The sequence below is a fragment of the Euprymna scolopes genome, chromosome 3, assembly GCF_053919585.1.
Source record: "Euprymna scolopes isolate OS-2025 chromosome 3, ASM5391958v1, whole genome shotgun sequence".
Classification (NCBI taxonomy): Eukaryota; Metazoa; Mollusca; class Cephalopoda; order Sepiida; family Sepiolidae; genus Euprymna; species Euprymna scolopes.
In genome coordinates, this window is record NC_136484.1 from 176,149,210 (window position 1) to 176,168,328 (window position 19,119).

The window sequence follows — 19,119 nt, forward strand, 5'->3', positions numbered from 1 at the left end:
GGAAACGAAGTCATGTCTGGCATAAGTTAATTTTACAAAGCAACCAGTAAAACAGGGCGCTCTCTCACGTCTTTTTTTTTAAAATAAATTGCCGAATGTGGAGATATTCTTGCCAAGTTGAAAATCTGGTGTTGTTTAAAACGTTGATTACTTGAGCAGCTGTTTAGGATTAAATGTCCGTTTCAGCGCGGAGCGAAAAGAGCTAAATCCTTGGGTTGTGCTTTTCAACGTTTATCGTACAATGATTCGTCTATATATTCTTGGGAATTTAAATGTATTCTATAACAAACTTAACACAACCGTTCTTCTTTCAGGTAGCGGCGCTGATGAGTAGGAAATATCTTCTAATATATTTCTAATATTTTTCAAGATTACAAAACGTTTGTCATCAACTAGGAGTGAAGGCATGTATACAAGTTTAGGTCAATGTCATATTTTAGAACTATACGATTATGATACATGTTTAAGATACGTTCTCGAAAATCAAACAAAAAGTCACGATTTTATGTCGATCATATACTTACATCTGATAAGATATAGGCCTGTGCATTTCTGGGATGTGAATTCCCAGATTTTACATTATATATATAAAAGCGATAATGTATGTATGTATGTACGTACGTATGTGTGTATGTGTGTATGTTTTTGTGTCTGCTAAAATCTTTCGACAGACATAACAAAAATTCACAAACTCGGTTTCATATCTCCATCTTTCGCTCGAAAAATATCGAGAAATTGGCCAAAAACGTTCATTTTTTCACCCCAAAATCGACAATTTTCGACAAAGGGTGGGTCAACAAGACGGTCTCCTCGTGACGATGACCGGTTCTACGCATGCGCCAGATGACGTCATGACCTGATTTACTTTAAATAGTTGAAAAACTGAACAAATTTCATGTACGTCGCGTTAGCTCAGTTCATTAGCGCGTTGGTTCATTATCTAAAAGTTTTTGGTTTGAATCGTGGTATAAGATGTCTTTTTTTCGATATTTTAAATTTAAATATTGAACCACTGTTATTTAAGCCATTTTTCACGTAACAATCGTTTTTCTGGGTTTTCGTTATTTACTTCGCTTATCCACCCCCGACCACACACCTCAAAATATCCGGGTACCCACCGATTTTTAAAATTTTGATATCGAAACAGGCTTATTTAAGCCATTTTTCACGGGTTCCTTTCTGTTTTCATCGTTCGTTTGCCTTACGTTAGTTTTTTTGTGTTTTTTTCGATGTTTTGATTACCCTCCCCCCGCTTAATTTTTAACGTTGTTTTCTTTTTTTACTTCGATGATAACAAGCAAACCTGGTAATTGACGTCGTCGTCGTCGTTGTCGTAAGGTTCGACGACTTCCGGGCGCTCACCTGTCAATTTAGTTCTTACTTAAATAAATCCAAACATCTTTCATTAACTCATTTTGGCTGGCCGATTTTATTTTAAAACTTCGCCTCAGGGCTTCGGGTTCGATACTACCCCCCGAGTTCTTTTTTATTTAACACCACACACACCTACAAACACCCGGGCAACGCCGGGTACCCTCGCTAGTTCTTTATAAAAGGATTAGACTGTTCTTTTTAGGAAAATATTGACGTAGTAGCTCAAGCATTTTGTGTATTCTACTGCCCCTTGTTCGCTTATCCCTTTTTTAATTGGATATAATCTAATCCATGTGTCACGCACATTTCTAACCAGTTGGTATATAGATATATCTAGTCATGATACTAGAGAAATTTAATCTTATCTTATAAACAGAATGGCTTAAAACTATCTATTAAAGTACATAGTGGGGATAGAAAAACGAATACTCATATTAGTAATTGTTTAATATTAACAAATCTATCAACAATTAAAAAAAACAGAGGTTAACGTAGTTTGAACTTGTTAGCTAGTCACCATATTCCATATTAACATATTTCATTCAAGAAGAATCAAGTAAAAAGACTACCTAAAACATTAAACGAAAACAGAGGTGTGAAGACTGGTATGCCGTTACTGATGTTTGAAGAAAAGAACAAATACTTGCAATGTCGTGTAATCTTGTTTTAAAGCATGTAGCGGTGTCCAGAGAAAAAAAAATTAAGTATAGTCTAAAATTAAAAAAAATATCCGACATCTAATCAATAATTACAATATTTGTTTAGGTCGTTTGGATGCCTTTGAATATCTTTTGTAGCATTGTGATTCTTTTGTAAATCATGCAATTTTTGTATATTGATATTGAAATCGACTCGCCTAAAACTGAAACCCGCCACTTAAAATCTTCATTCAGTAACCTTAAAAATCACGTGATTAATCCGACTAATACCAAGAAAATTACCAGACATTGATAGTAAATAATCGCATTACTTACATTAAACATGTATATCTCTATACCTGCTACATAAACCAACGGAAATTAAAACAAATTCAGATTAAATACTTTTGCAACGGGAACTGCTGAGAGTATTTTTTTTCCTGATTTGACAAGTTTCTAAATCAGCTTTTAATTCCGGGTTTTCTACTCTTTGCCATCTCTTTCTCGGGGAGAATACTTTGCAAATATATCTCTGCTCTATCGTAATTTCCATTATAAATCCTCGACTGAGATTCTATCTATGAACACCCATCAAAACATTCACAGCATTCATTTCCTTAGAGCAAATGCCAACAATTTCCCAATTTACAATTTACAATCTAAACGGAAATTGCATAAAGAAAAACGTTTCTTCATAGAAATAATAGATGCCCGTACGATTCTACATCAGGCGTTATTTTCCAAATTAGTTTTATATGATAACCTTGAAGTATAATATAAACAAGTTCTTGTTGAATATCACCTTAAGTAATCTATTCTACATTACTGCTACTATTACCTATAATTAAGTTGTCTCACTAACGCCCTAACACTCATTAACCCTTAAGGTCGAGTGATCTTCGAGGCTTGATAAGCAGTGTCTCACATGAAAAACTATGTATATAAATTCATTCTCATAATAAAATTATTTACATTCTCCAGCCTTGAATGTGGTAATTGTAATCCTACTTATTTATTGAAACCTTAGATTTTTCGCTTAGTCGCATATAATATGCAATTTACTTCCACCTACCATATATACAAGCGCAGTCAAATAATGCTCAAATGTTTTAAAGATATAGAATATAAAATAAGTTTCCAAATTATTTAATTTAGCACAATGATCCGTCAGTATTAAAGAGCAATAAGTATAAAGTAAGCAGACGTATGCAAACGGACGGAGAGAAAACAAACCACACATGAAGTAACGAAACAAAATAGCACAGAATGTGAGACTAAGGAGACACCATAACTAATCACTCGAATATGTAAACGTAAATATGTAATTTAATTTTAACAATGTATAAACGTTATATACACACGAATGATATTACATTGGAGTCTCATACAAAAAAAAGCTGTTTTTTAAAGTTAATTTGATCCGAACCATGTGTTAACTGCGATGCAATAGAATCGTAACTTAGATTCGGTACTAAAGTTAAATGATTCTACGGAATTATATTACGTTGATATTGTCTTTAGAACGTTCTTAAGGAAATTATTGATAAAGCACAAGAGTCATATATAAACTGCAGATTTATATTTTTTAAACATAATTACAGAATACATATATAAGTATAACAAATATGGTAAGAAATAAGATTTATATCAAAATAGTTATCAAATAAAAATTCCGCTGTCAAAAGCTACACGAACACAAGCAAAAGCCTAATTATATTTTCCATCAGCAATTTCCCTACTCTATATCTCAACTTCAACCTAAACGCGAATTTAATGGTTAACGTTTTTTTCTTAGAACTGCTTGCCTTTGAAACTCTATACTTGGGAGTTTATTCCTACGTGAGTGCAACATAGTTATCTTCAAGTCTAATAGAAACAAGTTAATCGTCCTTTTAATATATTAAATTCCAATCAATTTACACAACTATTTACCATGCCGGAGTTGTCTTACAGTTAACATTAAACTAATTAACCATTATTGTCGAGTATCTCCGGGCTGGATTAGCGATAAACTACCATATAAAAGTATCAACAAATTTACAACCAAAATAAATTCTATACCGAACTCTGTATATAACGATAGACTTCTAATTTTTATTAGTTTATTGTGTGTAGTATTCGACTCAATCTAAGGCAATACATTACGCCCTTTCGTAACAAGACACAATATATTTTTCATAAATAAATATGTTCATGTTTTTATAATCAAATATATTCTGCTTCCTATTAAATAAAACTCTCAGGATATTCCATTTGTTTTACTTATAGTAAAATATTCTGGTGTTTTGTCAGTTAAACCATTTATAATCGTTCCTATTTTGTAAAATTATATTCATTTTGGTAAAATTATATTTATTTGAGTGCGAAAATCATAGGTCTTATGTAGATTGATATTATAGAATAGAAAAGTATATTCTGGTGACGGAATATTAAATATGCCATCAGGTAAATTATTCTGTTGCGCCGTTTAGGATAACTTATTGTGACAATCTATTGTCTCGGGGGGGTATAGTCGTATATGACGGTTGTATTATACAGAGTTTGTAATGTAGAAATCGTTATGCAAGCCAAACTTGTCTTTAACGCATACAAGATTAGGTAGAAGACGTTGAAGATAAATGCACACTAAACTTTTTTATTTCGTATATATTTGTATTATTTGTATAAATATAGTAACATTCATCAAGAGAAGAGGAATAATCATTTTTTTTAATACAAAAAGTCGTCTGAAACTATAGCAGTATTTTGCTTCTGCTTGACTCAGGTTTTAAGCAAACTTACTGGAATAAACCGCATATGTTTAGTTTATGTTTCTTAAGGTGTACTTCATTAATTTATTATGGCTAAATAAACAAAAAAAATGTTTGTCTATCGATACAAGCCCCAACTCTCTTCCTGATCTACATCAATGATCTCCCTAAACGTATACTTAAATCATTTGTTGACATCTATGCTGATGACACGACCATCTACTGCAACACATCAAAGGCTGCAAATCATAAAGGTCTCTCTGATTCTCTCTCCTCTGATCTCGAGCGCGTGGTTCAGTCGGGGAAGACGTGTCTGGTAATCTTTAATGCATCTAAAACCAAACTCCTATCTTTACATCATCAACGCTCTGATCCCCATCTGGCATCAATTGAAATGGATGGCTCTCGTCTAGGAGAAGCCCCATGTTTTTACAGGCTTCTGGGCTTGACCTTTACTGCTGATCTGAAATGGAACACGTACATCAAGTCTGTTGCCAAGGTCGCTGGAAAGATGGTGGGATCCTTCAACCGCCCCACAAGATATCTCACTACTGATGTAATTCTCTATCTATATAAAAGCCAAGTACGTCCAAGGATGGAATACTGTTGCCATATCGCGGAAGGAGCTGCTAAAAACAGCCTATCCTACCTTGACAGAGTACAAAATAGACTTCGTGGCTTAGTGGGGATGCCCTTTTCTCTTCCCTGCAACCTCTCTCCCACAGAAGAGACGTTGAGAGCCTATCTTTGTTTTATCGTTATTTCCATGGCAGGTGCTCGTCTGAACTCCAATCTCTGGTACCCCCTCGCCAATCTTTTACGAAAAACACCCGTCTAGCTGAAAACACTGTCAAAATTTTTCCCCACTCTTTGTCTATGCCTAAATCAAAACGTAGATTCCATGAACAAAGCTTCTTTATTAGAACTGCACGCCTGTGGAACTCTGTTCCGTCTGCCTGCTTTCCACCTGACTACAACCTGGATGTCTTCAAGTCCAACGTAAAGAAATTCCTGATGAACCACCTCCTTAACTAGACACTTTATTAAATCCCCACACTAATGTACCGTACTTGCAATAACCTTTATCACTGAGTTGCTTCCGGACCTTGATAAGTGGTGATCCCTGTGTAAGAAACAAATCTTACCCTGTGAGAAAGACAACGTAAGACATGCACTGAAGACTAGCGCAAGTGTAGTGAAATCTCTAACCACTGCTATCAGGATTATAGCAGGACACCGCCCATGACGACGGGAAGTAATACCTAGAAAACTGTAGAAGACAAACAACATCGTAATTCTAAATTTTAGACCTTACAATATTTAACCTCGATGATGTAACCGTAATGGGTGTACCACTCTGGTTATGTTGTATATTAAATTATAGGAACTATGGTTGTTTTTTTCCTCGTTCGAATTCACGCAGTTTTCATTTTAATCACCGTACAGCATATGACTAATCTAACCCAATTAGATATCTCCGCAACAACCGCGAAATTCAGGTGTGCCGAAATTCATATAACCTTTACACGCCCGGAGAAAACAAAATTACGAAAGAGTTTTCATTTGATATGTAAACCTATCCTAAAATTTACAAGTTTAACCTTTCACATTAAAACGTGTAAGAAGTACAAGACCTGAAAATATATTAAACAAAACATTTATCCCAGCATTGTTAAGTTCAAATGACAAAACTATACGTCCTGGTCCAAATTGCGTTACACCCATCCCTTCCGATAAATAAATTTCCTTATATTATTAAGATATATTTAATTATGAAAATAATAATTATAATACTGGTCTAATAGAAAACCTTGCCAACTAAATTACTTCAACCATATCTATAAAGAGTTCATATACATATATAAATATATATATATATATATATATACATACATATATATATATATATATATATATATATATACTATCAGTTCTATGTACTGTCCATATCTTTATACGCATATGTATACATATATTAAAAAGTGTGACACATGTCAGGTAACCTACATCTTAAAATCTAAGTGTTTAAACAAAAATTGGCGGAGGAGTTTGGTAGTACCTGTCAAGGACAACTCTTTCAACTTTGACCTCTTAGCAGCCAAATTCTCGCCCCAAAACTGATTAAGAAGCTTGTTGCATATTTGAATACTCTTTATGTAAAATTGCAAATGTTTAGACCCAAAATTGTCTGAAAAGTTTACTAGAGACTGAAAAGGTCTAATATTTTTCCTTTGAACCCTTGGCAGCCTATTTCTCGGCCAGAAACCCAATGAAAATCTTGCCATATGTCTGAATACACTTTATGTAAAATTTTAAATGCTTAGACAAAAATTGGCTTAGTAAAATGTTAGAGAGCACAGAGGTAAATATTTTATAACTGTAACCCCAAATATTGAGGCTTTAACATTTATTGTTTTGGGCCCAAATCCAATTAAACGTTTGATGCATGTACAATTAACGTATATCTAAAATTTCAAGTGTGTAGACCCAAAATCGGCGGAGGTGTTTGGTAGAATTTGCAAATGTAAACTGTTTCAACTTTGACCTTTAGCAGCCAAATTATTGCTCAAAAACTGACTACAAAGCTTGCTGCATATCTTAATACCCTTTATGTAGACTAATTAATAATTGACTGAATAGTTTGCTGGAAACCGCGGATTTTTTTTAACTTATACCATTTGCCAGCCCAAATCTTGGCCCAAAACAGATAAAAAGCTTGCCCTATGTCTGAATACCCTTTGAGTAAAATATTAAATATTTAGACTCAAAATTGGCAAAAAAAATTAGCAGAGTCTGCAATGATTATGTTCTTTAACTTTGACCGACTTGCAAATTTTCTGCCGGAAATGAATTTAAAATATTGTTTGATTATGGTATACACTTTATGTAAAATTTCAACTGTTTAGACCGAAAAGTGTCTGAGTAATTTGGTAAAGACAGGATGGGCCATCTTTTTTTAACTTTGACACTAATTTTTACCCCTAATATTTATTGTTTTGGGCTAAAATAAAATTAAAAGGATTGATCCATGTCCAAGTAATCCACATAAAGAAAAGCATAAGTGTAGATCATAAAATTGCCAGAAGAATTTTGTAGGGTTTCAAATGTCAACTAAGTGAACTTTGACCTCTTGACAGCCTAATTTTTGGCTGAAAACCTATTAAAAAGATTTTCCCTAATCTCAAAGCCCCTTTTGTCTAATCACAAGTCAGTAGACTAAACATTGACGTAGTAGTCTTGTACGGAAATGTAGACATACAGACACACACACATACATACAGGCAGCCAATTCTACTTATATATATATATATATATATATATATATATATATATATATATAAACTTCAAATTTACTAGCCTATCCTCTTGGCAGCAAAATTCTCGCCCCAAATATATATACACATATACTCATTCACACACACACACACACACACAAACACACACACACACACACACACACATATATATATATATATATATATATATATATATATATATATATATATATATATAAACTTAGGATTGCGAAAGCATTAAAACTAGTGCATGTATGCATAAAGAATACTTATTGCTGGATTATAATTATCAAGCCTCTTTTAAGAATACTTAAGGATTGACATTGTCTGAGAAATAAAAAAAAAATAAAAGGCAGTTTGCTGGCCTTTATGGAATGTTCCTAACTTCCTCTCGTCCGAACATTTTATATTTTCAAATTAAAATCAGCGTTTAATAATAATTAATGCATTCTCGTGGCAATAGTTTTATGACACTAATATAAATGCTTAACGAATGGAGCCAAATGTGGTGTCGTGACTAGGTTCGAATATTATGCCCACGTGGAATTGTTTTCCTCTATACTAATTATTTCGTAAATATGAAACACTAGTGTCTCAAGATATAAACACTACTTATTGATTAATAGTATTAAAGCGAACATTATATAATGACAAAATTAATCCGCATAAAACATATACAGGAAACCGTTAGAAATCAAAACTTTTATGCAGTTCACATAACTGTGAAGTGGTGTAAATAGATATATGATAGTAGTTTCATTTATGTTACAAACGTGACAAGTTGGCGTTGTTTTTATTTAAAAATATCATTTCACTAGCTATTTTACCCGGCTTTATTCGGGCCCTATATACTGTTCAGACGTTTATGTACATATGTATATATTATAACGTGTGCATATGTACGGGAATGGCTCTCTATATAATAGGTTTCCTTAACTACCATAAAGCAAAGTCGGTAAGGACCAGATGTCATTTTTTTCAAATTTGACCTCAAGTCTGGCCTCTTAACTTTTATTATTATTTATCTTGAGCTCAAATCAATTTAAAATGTTTGACCCATGTCTTCATCTTAAAATTAAAGTGTTTAGACCAAAGATTGGCTAAGGAGTTTGGTAGTATCAGCAAAGGTCAACTCTTTTAACATTGAACACTTGGCAGCGAAACATTCACCCAAAGACTTATGAAAAAACTTGCTTCATATCTGAATACCATTTTTGTATAATTTCAAATGTTTAGACCAAAAATTAGCTTAATATTTTGCTAGATACCGCGAAAATTAAATAGTTTGAATTTTGACTACATGCTAGCAAAAATTCCGGCCAAAAAAACGATTAAAGAGCTGCCCCTATGACTGAATAAATTTAAGTAAACTTTTAAAATTTAAACCAGAAATTGTCTGATAATTTGGTACAGACCGCGGAAGTGAAGTTTTCTTTTAACTTTGACCCCAATTATGAACCCTTAACATTTATTGTTTTGGGCTAAAATAATATTATGAAGTTTTATCCATGTTCAAAGAACCTATATCTTAAAAATCAAGTGTTTAGACCCAACATTGTCGGAGGAGTTTGGTAGATTTTTCCAAGGTCAAATCGTTGAACTTGGACCCCTTGTAAGCCAAATTTCTAGCTAAAAACCGATCAACGAGGTGTTCCCCAAACTCAATATCCCTTTTGCCAAAATTTTAGTCTGTAGATTGAAAATTGACAAAGTTATTGTGTAGAGAAATGTACACAGACAGCCAGACACACGCACACAGCCATTTTTACTTTTATAGATACTAGCAGTGTCGGCCGGCTTTGCTCGGACCCTATATACTGTTCATGACTGTATGTACATATGTATATATTAAAAATGTGAATATGTACGGTAATACCTTTCTATATTATAAGCTTCCTTAAAAACCATAAAGTAAACTAGGTAAGGACCGCAGATGTCATTTTTTTAACAATTTGACCCAAATTCTGATCCCTTAACATTTATTGTTTTCGGTTCAAATCAATTTAAAATGTTATACATATGTAGAGGTAATCTGCCTCTTAAAATTCAAGTGCTTGGACTGAAAATTGGCTGAGGAGTTTAATAGTATCGGCAAAAGTAAGCTCCTTTAACATTGACCACTAGGCAGCAAAACATTCACCCAAAAACTGATTAAAAAGCTTGCTGCATGTCTGAATACCCTTTTATGTATACTTTTAAATGTGTAGACGAAAAATTAACTTAATAGTGTGGTAATTTTTTAACTTGAACCCCTTGAAAGCCCAATTCTTCAGCAAAGAAAAACGAATAAAAAGCTTGCCCTATGTCTGAATACACTTTATGTAAAATTTCGAATGTTTAGACGAAAAATTTGTTAAGTTCGTAGACACAACAGAGGTCAAATTTTTTTTGAATATTGACCCCTTTACATTCATTGTTTTGAGCTAAAATAAAATTATAAAGTTAGATCCATGGACAAGTAATTTATATTAAAAATTTCAAGTGTTTAGACCTAGAATTGGCGGAGGAGGTTGGTAGAGTTTCCAAATGTCAAATGGTTAGCAAACATTCTTGCAGAAACCCGTTTAAAATGATTTTCCCAAATCTCAATACACTGTATGCCAAATTTCTAGTCTGTAGACTGAACATTGCCAAAGTAATTTGTAGGGATGTGTGCCGACACAAACAGACAGACATTTTCACTATCATATATATATATACTAACATTTCAGCCCGGCGTTTCCCGGGTGTTTCGAGGTGTGAAAAAGTGGAAGTATGGAGGCAGGCTCGAATCCGTACCGCGAAGGAGAAAAAGAACGAGAAAAAAACTCTGACATATTTGCTGTTACGGCCACCACCGAAAGTGACGTAGGTTTTAATTATTTTTTCGATATTTGTCGTCTGAAAGGTAGAACTTCCAAAAGTTTAAGGCAAACATACACACATACATACATTTACATATTGATAGAGTTCTTAAAGGTCAAATCGTTGAACTTTTACCCTTTAACAGAAAAAAATTTCTGGCCGAACTCTGATCACAAAGATTTTCCCAAATCAAAGTACCCTATATAATTAATTTCGAGTCTGTAGACTAAAAATTCACAGAAATATTGCGTAGAAAAATGTACGCAGGCACACAGCTAAACAGACACGTTCATTTTATAGATATCCTAACATTTCAGACCAGTGTTGCCCGGGTGTTTGGATGTGTATGTTGAGCAAAAAAAAAAAGTTTTTTTATAAACTTTGACCCTATTATGCCCAACGGACATTTCTTGTTTGTGGCTAAAATAAAGTTATTATGTTAGATCGATTAGCAAGGAACCTATATTTAAAATGTCAAGTGTTTAGACCCAAAATTGTCGAAGTAGTTTGGCAAAGTTTCCCAAATCTCAGTTACGTGTATATCAAGTTTCGAGTCTGTAGATTGAACATTGACATAGTTATTGAATAGGAAATGTACACATACACACACACACCACCACGTTCATTTTTATAGACATCCTAGCATTTAAGCCGGACGTTGCCCGGGTGTTTGGATGTGTATGTTGCCCTATCTCTGAATCCACTTTATGTAAATTTTCAAATGTTCTGACCAGAAATTTGGTAGAGACGGCAGAGGTAAATTTTTATTGAAATTTGACCCAGATTATGACCCTTAACATTTAGTGTTTGGAGCTCAAATCAAGTTATTAAGTTATATCTATGCTAAAAAAAACTATATCTAAAATTTCAAGTGTTTGAAGCCAAAATTGGCGGTGGAGTTTGGAAGAATTTTAAAAGTTCAAATCGTTAATTTTTTACCCTTTAACAGCCAAACTTCTGGCCGATCACGTAGATTTTTCTCAAATCTGAATACCCTGTATATCAAATTTCTAGTCTGTAGATTTAAAATGGAAAAATTATTTCATAGGAAAATGTACATACACACACATACAAACAGCAACACACACAGGCACACATATATACATACACGTTCACTTTTATAGATATACTAGCATTTAAGCCACGCTTTGCCCGGGTGTTGTATGTGTATGTTGAGCACAAACAAAAGTTGTAGTAGGAAGTTAAGCTCCCTGTAGAAGAGTGGCCAGTTGAGGGTGAAGGAATTAATGTTTTTAGCCAATTTTCGGTATTTGTCGTCTGAAGGGTCAAGCTTCAAAACGATACTGATCATGATAAAATCCGTCGCCTCTGTCGAAACTTTTAGGCAGACCTGCAAATATACATACATAGATTTATATATTAGTAGCTCAAATTTTCGACCCAAACCGATTAAAAAGGTTGCCCTATCTCTGAATAGATTTATGTAAAATTTCAAATGTTTAGACCAGAAATTGTTTGAGTAATTTGGAAGAGACCGCAGTAGTCAATTTCAAAAAAAAATGTTTACCCTTATTTTGACCCCTTAACATTTATTGTGTTGTGCTCAAATAAAGATATAATGTTAGATCCATGTGCAAGGAACCTACATCTAAAATCTCAAGTTTTTACACCCAGAATTGGTGGAGGAGTTTGGTAGAGTTCTCAAAAGTAAAATAGTTGAACTTAACAGCCTAATTTCTGGCCGAAAACAGATCGCAAATATTTTCACAACTCTCGGTACCCTGTATATCAAATTACGAGTCTGTAGATTAAAAATTGTGAAAGTTATTGCGTAGGGAAATGTACACACAGACCCTTAGATACAAAGACACGTTCACTTGTATATATATATATATATATATATATATATATATATATATATATATATATATATATACCAGCATTTCAGCCTGGTGTTGTCCGGGTTTTTGGAGGTGTATTGTGAGCAAAATAAAGACAACAGCGGTCATTTTTTTTTAAATTTGACCCATATTATGACCACTTAACATTTATTGTTATGGGTGCAAATCAAGTTATCAAGTTGGATCCATATCCAAGGAGCCTATATCTCAAATTTCAAGGAGTGTGACCTAAAATTGTCAGAGGAGTTTGGTAGAGTTCTCAAAGGTCACATCCTTTATCTTGGAGCCCTTACCAGTCAGTTTTCTGGCCGAAAACTGACCACGAAGATGTTCCCAAATCTCAGTAACCCGTATATCAAATTTCGAGTCTATAGACTTAAAATTGACACAGTTATTGAGTAGGGAATGTATACACACACACACACACAAACACACACACATACACACCCAGATACGTTCACTTTTATAGATATGCTAGCATTTTAGCCCGGCGTTACCCGGGTGTTTTGAGGTATATGTTAAGCAAAAGAAAATTAATAAATAACGCAGTCAATATTTTAAAATTTGACCTCTATAAAGACCCAGGCACATATATTGTTTGGGGCTCCAATCAACTTATTAAGTTAGGCTTATGTCCAATGAACTTATATCTAAAATTACAGGTGTTTAGACCCAAAATTGGCGGAATAGATTGGTAGAGTTGTCAAAGGTCAAATCATTGAACTTGACACAGTTATTGAGTAGGGAATGTATACACACACACACACACACAAACACACACACATACACACCCAGATACGTTCACTTTTATAGATATGCTAGCATTTTAGCCCGGCGTTACCCGGGTGTTTGGAGGTATATGTTAAGCAAAAGAAAATAATAAATAACGCAGTCAATATTTTAAAATTTGACCTCTATTAAGACCCAGGCACATATATTGTTTGGGGCTCCAATCAACTTATTAAGTTAGGCTTATGTCCAATGAACTTATATCTAAAATTACAGGTGTTTAGACCCAAAATTGGCGGAATAGATTGGTAGAGTTGTCCAAGGTCAAATCATTGAACTTTGCCCCTTAACAGCTAGATTTATGGGGGAAAATAAATCACAAAGATTTTCCCAAATCTCAGTACTCTGTATATAAAATTTCGAGTCTGTAAACTTAAAATTGACAGAGTTATTGCCTAGAGAAATGTACACAGGCACAAAGACACACAGACACACATATACAAAAAAAAAAACTGGTAGTAAGAAGACAGGCTCGAACCCGTACATCAAACGAGGAAAAGAACGGAGAAAACCTGACGTCTATGCTGGTACGACCAGCGCCAAACCGGAAGTGACATTTTTTTTTTAAATTAAGGCTAGACAATCGAAAGGAGAGCGTGACTTTCAAAAATATTTCATTATTAAGTTAGATCTATGTCCAAGGAATCTACAGGGTGACTCAAAAAACCCGTGATATCTCTATTATTTATTCAGCAATTGCTCTTATTTTACAGGACATGCCAGAATCAACGACAACAAAACCTGACTGGGAGCTAGGACGAAGAATGCACTGTGTTAAATTTCGTTCGGACAAGAAACGAGACCTAATTATATTTGGACCCGTTTTTTTGGGTAACCCTCTATATCTAAAATTTAAAGTGTTTAGACCCAAAATTAGTGCTTGAGTTTGGTAGAGTTTTCCAATGTCAAATCGTTGAACTTTGACCCCTTACATGTCAAATTGCTGGCCGAAACCTGCTCACTAAGATTTTCCAAAATCTCAGTACCCTGTATATAAAATTTCGAGGCTGTAGTCTTAAAATTGAGAGAGTTATTACGTAGGGAAATGTACACACACACACACACACACACACACACCTACAGACACACACACACACAGACAAACAGATACACATCCACGTTCACTTTTGTAGATATACTAGCATTTCAGCACGACGTTGCTCGGATATTTGGATATGCATGTTGAGCAAAAATAAAAATGATGATAATAGGATGGCAGGCTCGAACACGTACCGCGAAGGAGTAAAAGAACGGAAAAAAACCCTGACGTCTTTGTTGTTACGACCACCTCCAAACTGGAAGTTACGCGAGTTTAAATTAACGCTAGATAATCGATAGAAGAGGATGACTATCATAAATATCGGCTAAAAAGCGACCTCCCGTTTTGAAAATGCCGAGTTGATGGTGAAGATATTAATGTTTTTAGCCATTGTTCGATATTTGTCGTCTGAAAGGTTTAACTTCAAAACAATACTGATCGTGGTAAAATCCGTCGCATCTGTCGAAAGTTTTAGTCAGACATGCAAACATACACACATACATAAATGCATACATACAATTACATATTGGCAGCATAACATTTTCAACCCAAACCGATAAAAAGCTTGCCCTATCTTTGAGGAGCCTTTATTTAAAATTTCTAATGTTTAGATAGAAATTGTCTGATTAATTTGGGAGCGACCGCAGAGGTCAAGTTTTTTTTAACTTTGATCCCTATTATGACTCGTGAACATATATTGTTTTGGGCTCAAATCAAGTTATTAAGTTAGATCCATGTGCAAGAAACTTGTATCTACAATTTCAAGTGTTTAGACCCAAAAGGAGTTTCATAGAGATTTCAAAGATCAAATCGTTGAACTCTGACCCCTTAACAGCCAAATTTCTGGCCGAACACCGATCACAAAGATGTTTCTCAAATTTGAGTATCCTGTATATCAAATTTTGAGTCTGTAGACTTAAAATTTAGAGAGTAATGTCGTAGGGAAATATACACCGACACACAGACACACAGACAAAGACACAGACAGATACGCAGACATGTTCACTTTTATAGATATATTGATAGATAGATATAGATCATCAAGTATCCAATCAGTGTTTTCTCACAGAAGTCTGCATTTATTCATCACTAAAAATAACATATACAGTTCCTTTTTAGTCCTTGGAACAGCATATTTCACCTGATTTCTGGTATTCCTCCCCTCTTTATTACATATGAATTTAGCACGTATCGTTAAATGTCACAAGGTTTCGAGCAGTAAGAATCGTTGTCAAAGCCTCAGTACTCTCCCCCACTTTTCAATCGAGGATTCTTAGTGGCCTCCATCTTAGTGTTTCAATTTGGTTGATTTTCCTAACTATTTAATGCCATATTAACTAAGGCTTCTGCAGTAACATTGTATTTATTCGGTTTAAACATTATGAAATTTTTGCCGTGTCAGTTCTCCAGAATCATGTGGTTTTCCCGTACATTTTTATGTTTAATTTCTGCTGCATCATCCCTGAGTCTCTCTAGTGCTCGTAGTCAATGTGGGTTGATTTTACCATTCTAAAATGTTCTTAAAATAACAACTGATCTATCAGGGCCAACTGTTTTATACAGGATGGAACGATCAAATTATCGCCATAGAAAAAATGACATTATCCCGTTTTTGTTTGATGAAAACCGTTTTTTTTTTGTTGCAGACCATCTACTAATTGGCCGTTACTGTACAAATCTCAAAAGTGACTGGAGCCTTTTATCTTGTCTGCAAGTGACACAATGTTCAACGAACTAGGTCGTTAATGCACCTCTGTAAACCCATATAGTATACCGATCCAAGTTAGTACAACATGGCAATTGCAATTGCAAACTGAGTCGCTGCTTATCAACAATAGCAAGGACCAGACTAGGGTGATGAAAACAACGTTCCCAGACGTACTTTTAAGTGAGGACCACGTAATACCACCCCACATTTTAAAGTAAGCTGGGAAGTCAACAATAAAGAGAACCTGCATGTGTTGATTAGCGTTTTTACAAGGGAGTCAACACCTATCACGGCTCGGAGGCCACTCGAGGATACGGGTTAATAAGCGTGCAGTGATCAATTGGGCAATGCCGTAATAATTGTTAGTAGTGGACATTTGGTAAATTGGATTACTTATGGGAACTGCTCATTAAAACCTGTTTATGTTGGACTTGACGACGACAATATTATGGTCAGCTGGAAAGCAGGCAAAAGGAATGGAATTCCACAGGCGTGCAGTAATAAGAAAGAAACTTTGTTCATTATTAGGTTTAGGCACGGATACACTGTGGGGGAAATTATTGATAGTGTTTTCAGCTAGATGAGGGTTTCTTATTGAAGTTTTGGCGAGGCGAGACCAGAGATTGAAGCTTAGACGACCACTTGCCATGAAAATAATGATAAAGCAGAGAAAAGCTCACATCGTCTCTTCTCTGAGATAGAGGTTGCAAGGAAAAGGGAAAAGAGATTCCCCCAATAGGCTACGAAGTCTTTTTTGAACTCTCTCAAGGCAGTATAAGGCCTTTCTAACATCTCCTACCCAGATGTGGCAACAGTACTCCATCCTTGGATGTACCTGGCTCTTATATAGGTAGAGAATGGCATCGACAGTGAGATATCCACTGGATAAATAGAAGGATCCCACATTTTCCCAGCATCCTTGGCGACATATTTGATGTACGTGTTCGATTTCATATCAGGAGTAATGTCAAGCCCAGGAGCTTGTCAAAACAGGGAGCTCCCACAAGATGAGAGCCATTCGTTTCAATTAATGCCAGAGAGGGATGAGACCGTTGATGATGTAAAGACAGAAGTTGGTTTTAGATGCATTAAAAGTAACCAACCATTTCTTTCTCCATTGTACCACCTGCCCAAGATAATAGGTGAGAAATCCAGAGAGAACTTGGTTGTTAACGGTCTTTGATGTACTTCCATAGATGGTAGTGTCGTCAGTATACATGTCTACGAATGATCTTAGGATGTGATTTAGAAGATCATTGATGTAGATTAGGAAAATTTACCCTTGAGGGACTCCAGCATTATTAGTCTGAGCTTCTGACTTCTGCCCATTAACAACTACTTTTATGAAACTATCAGACATAAATGATTTAATAATTGATAAGAAATTACCAGCTATACTGTAACTGGAGATCTTGTGAAGTAAACCTTTATGTCATACTCTATCAAAGACCTATGATATGTCAAGAGCAACTGCCCTATAAATGAAGCTTCCGTCAAGAGTTTCACTTATCTTATGAGATATAACCGAAAGCACATCTGCTGTAGACCTATCAGAACGGAAACCATATTGAATATCACTAAAAAGATTACTTTCGCTGAGGTGGTAGACTACTTCACTATTTAACACAGATTTCTTCACTTTACTCATGCCACACAAGAGACTTATTGGTATGTGCCGAGAGGGGGATGAACAGTCACCTAAATTCTTAAATACAGGGCATACTAACGAGGTTTTCCAGGGTGTTGGGAAACGATTTTTCTTAAGACAACGTTTAAACAGTTTTTGTAAGTATAGGAGCTAGTTCTGATTGAAGCTTTTTCAGCACTATAATTGGAATGCCGTCAGCGCCGATTGCTTAAATGGAATCAATATTTTTGATTAGGTTGGCAACATCATACACAGATATGTGTATATCTCATAGAATATTTTCCGATACAGAAGAAAATACTGGGGGTTGGCGGTCTTGGTCGCATAAACTTAAATTAGCTGCAAAGTTCTGGGCAAAGAGTTTGGTTTTGTTTGATGCTGACAGGATTACCTCAGGTCCATTGATGATAGTTGGGATAGAGCACACGCTTCAATTCAGGATCCTGGTTGATATTTGCTAAAACTGCTGTGAACCAAGCCGCTGCTCAGCTACTTTGGACTTATGCATTCTTTATTAATCTTTTACAGTTGTTGCTGACGCCCCTGAAAGCGGCTGTATTCTCAGTACATCTATTTCGTTGGAAGTAATGGAAACAAATGATCTCTGTGCCATTTTTTTACAAGGTGGTCACCACTTATCAAGGTCCGGAAGCCACTCAGGGATAAGGTTTTTTGTAAGTACAGTACGTTAGTGTTGATATTTAATAAAGTGTCTACTATAGGGGGCGGTTCATCAGGAATTTGTTTACGTTGGACTTGAAGACATCCAAGTTGTAGTCAGGAGGGAAGCAGGCAGACGGAACAGAGTTCCACAGGCGTGCAGTTATAAGAAATAAGCTTTGTTCATGGAATCTACGTTATGATTTTGGCATAGATAAAGAGTGGGGACATTTTTGATAGTGGATTCAGCTAGACGGGTGTTTTTTCGTAAAAGATTGGCGAAGGGGGACTAGAAATTTGATTTCAGATGAGCACCTGCCATGGAAATAACGATAAAACAAAGATAGGCTTGCAACGTCTCTACTGTGGGAGAGAGGTTGGAGAGAAGAGAAAAGGACATCCTCCACTAAGCCACGAAGTCTATTTTGTACTCTGTCAAGTCAGGATAGGCTGTTTTTAGCAGCTCCTGCCCAGATATGACAGCAATATTCCATCCTTGGACGTACTTGCT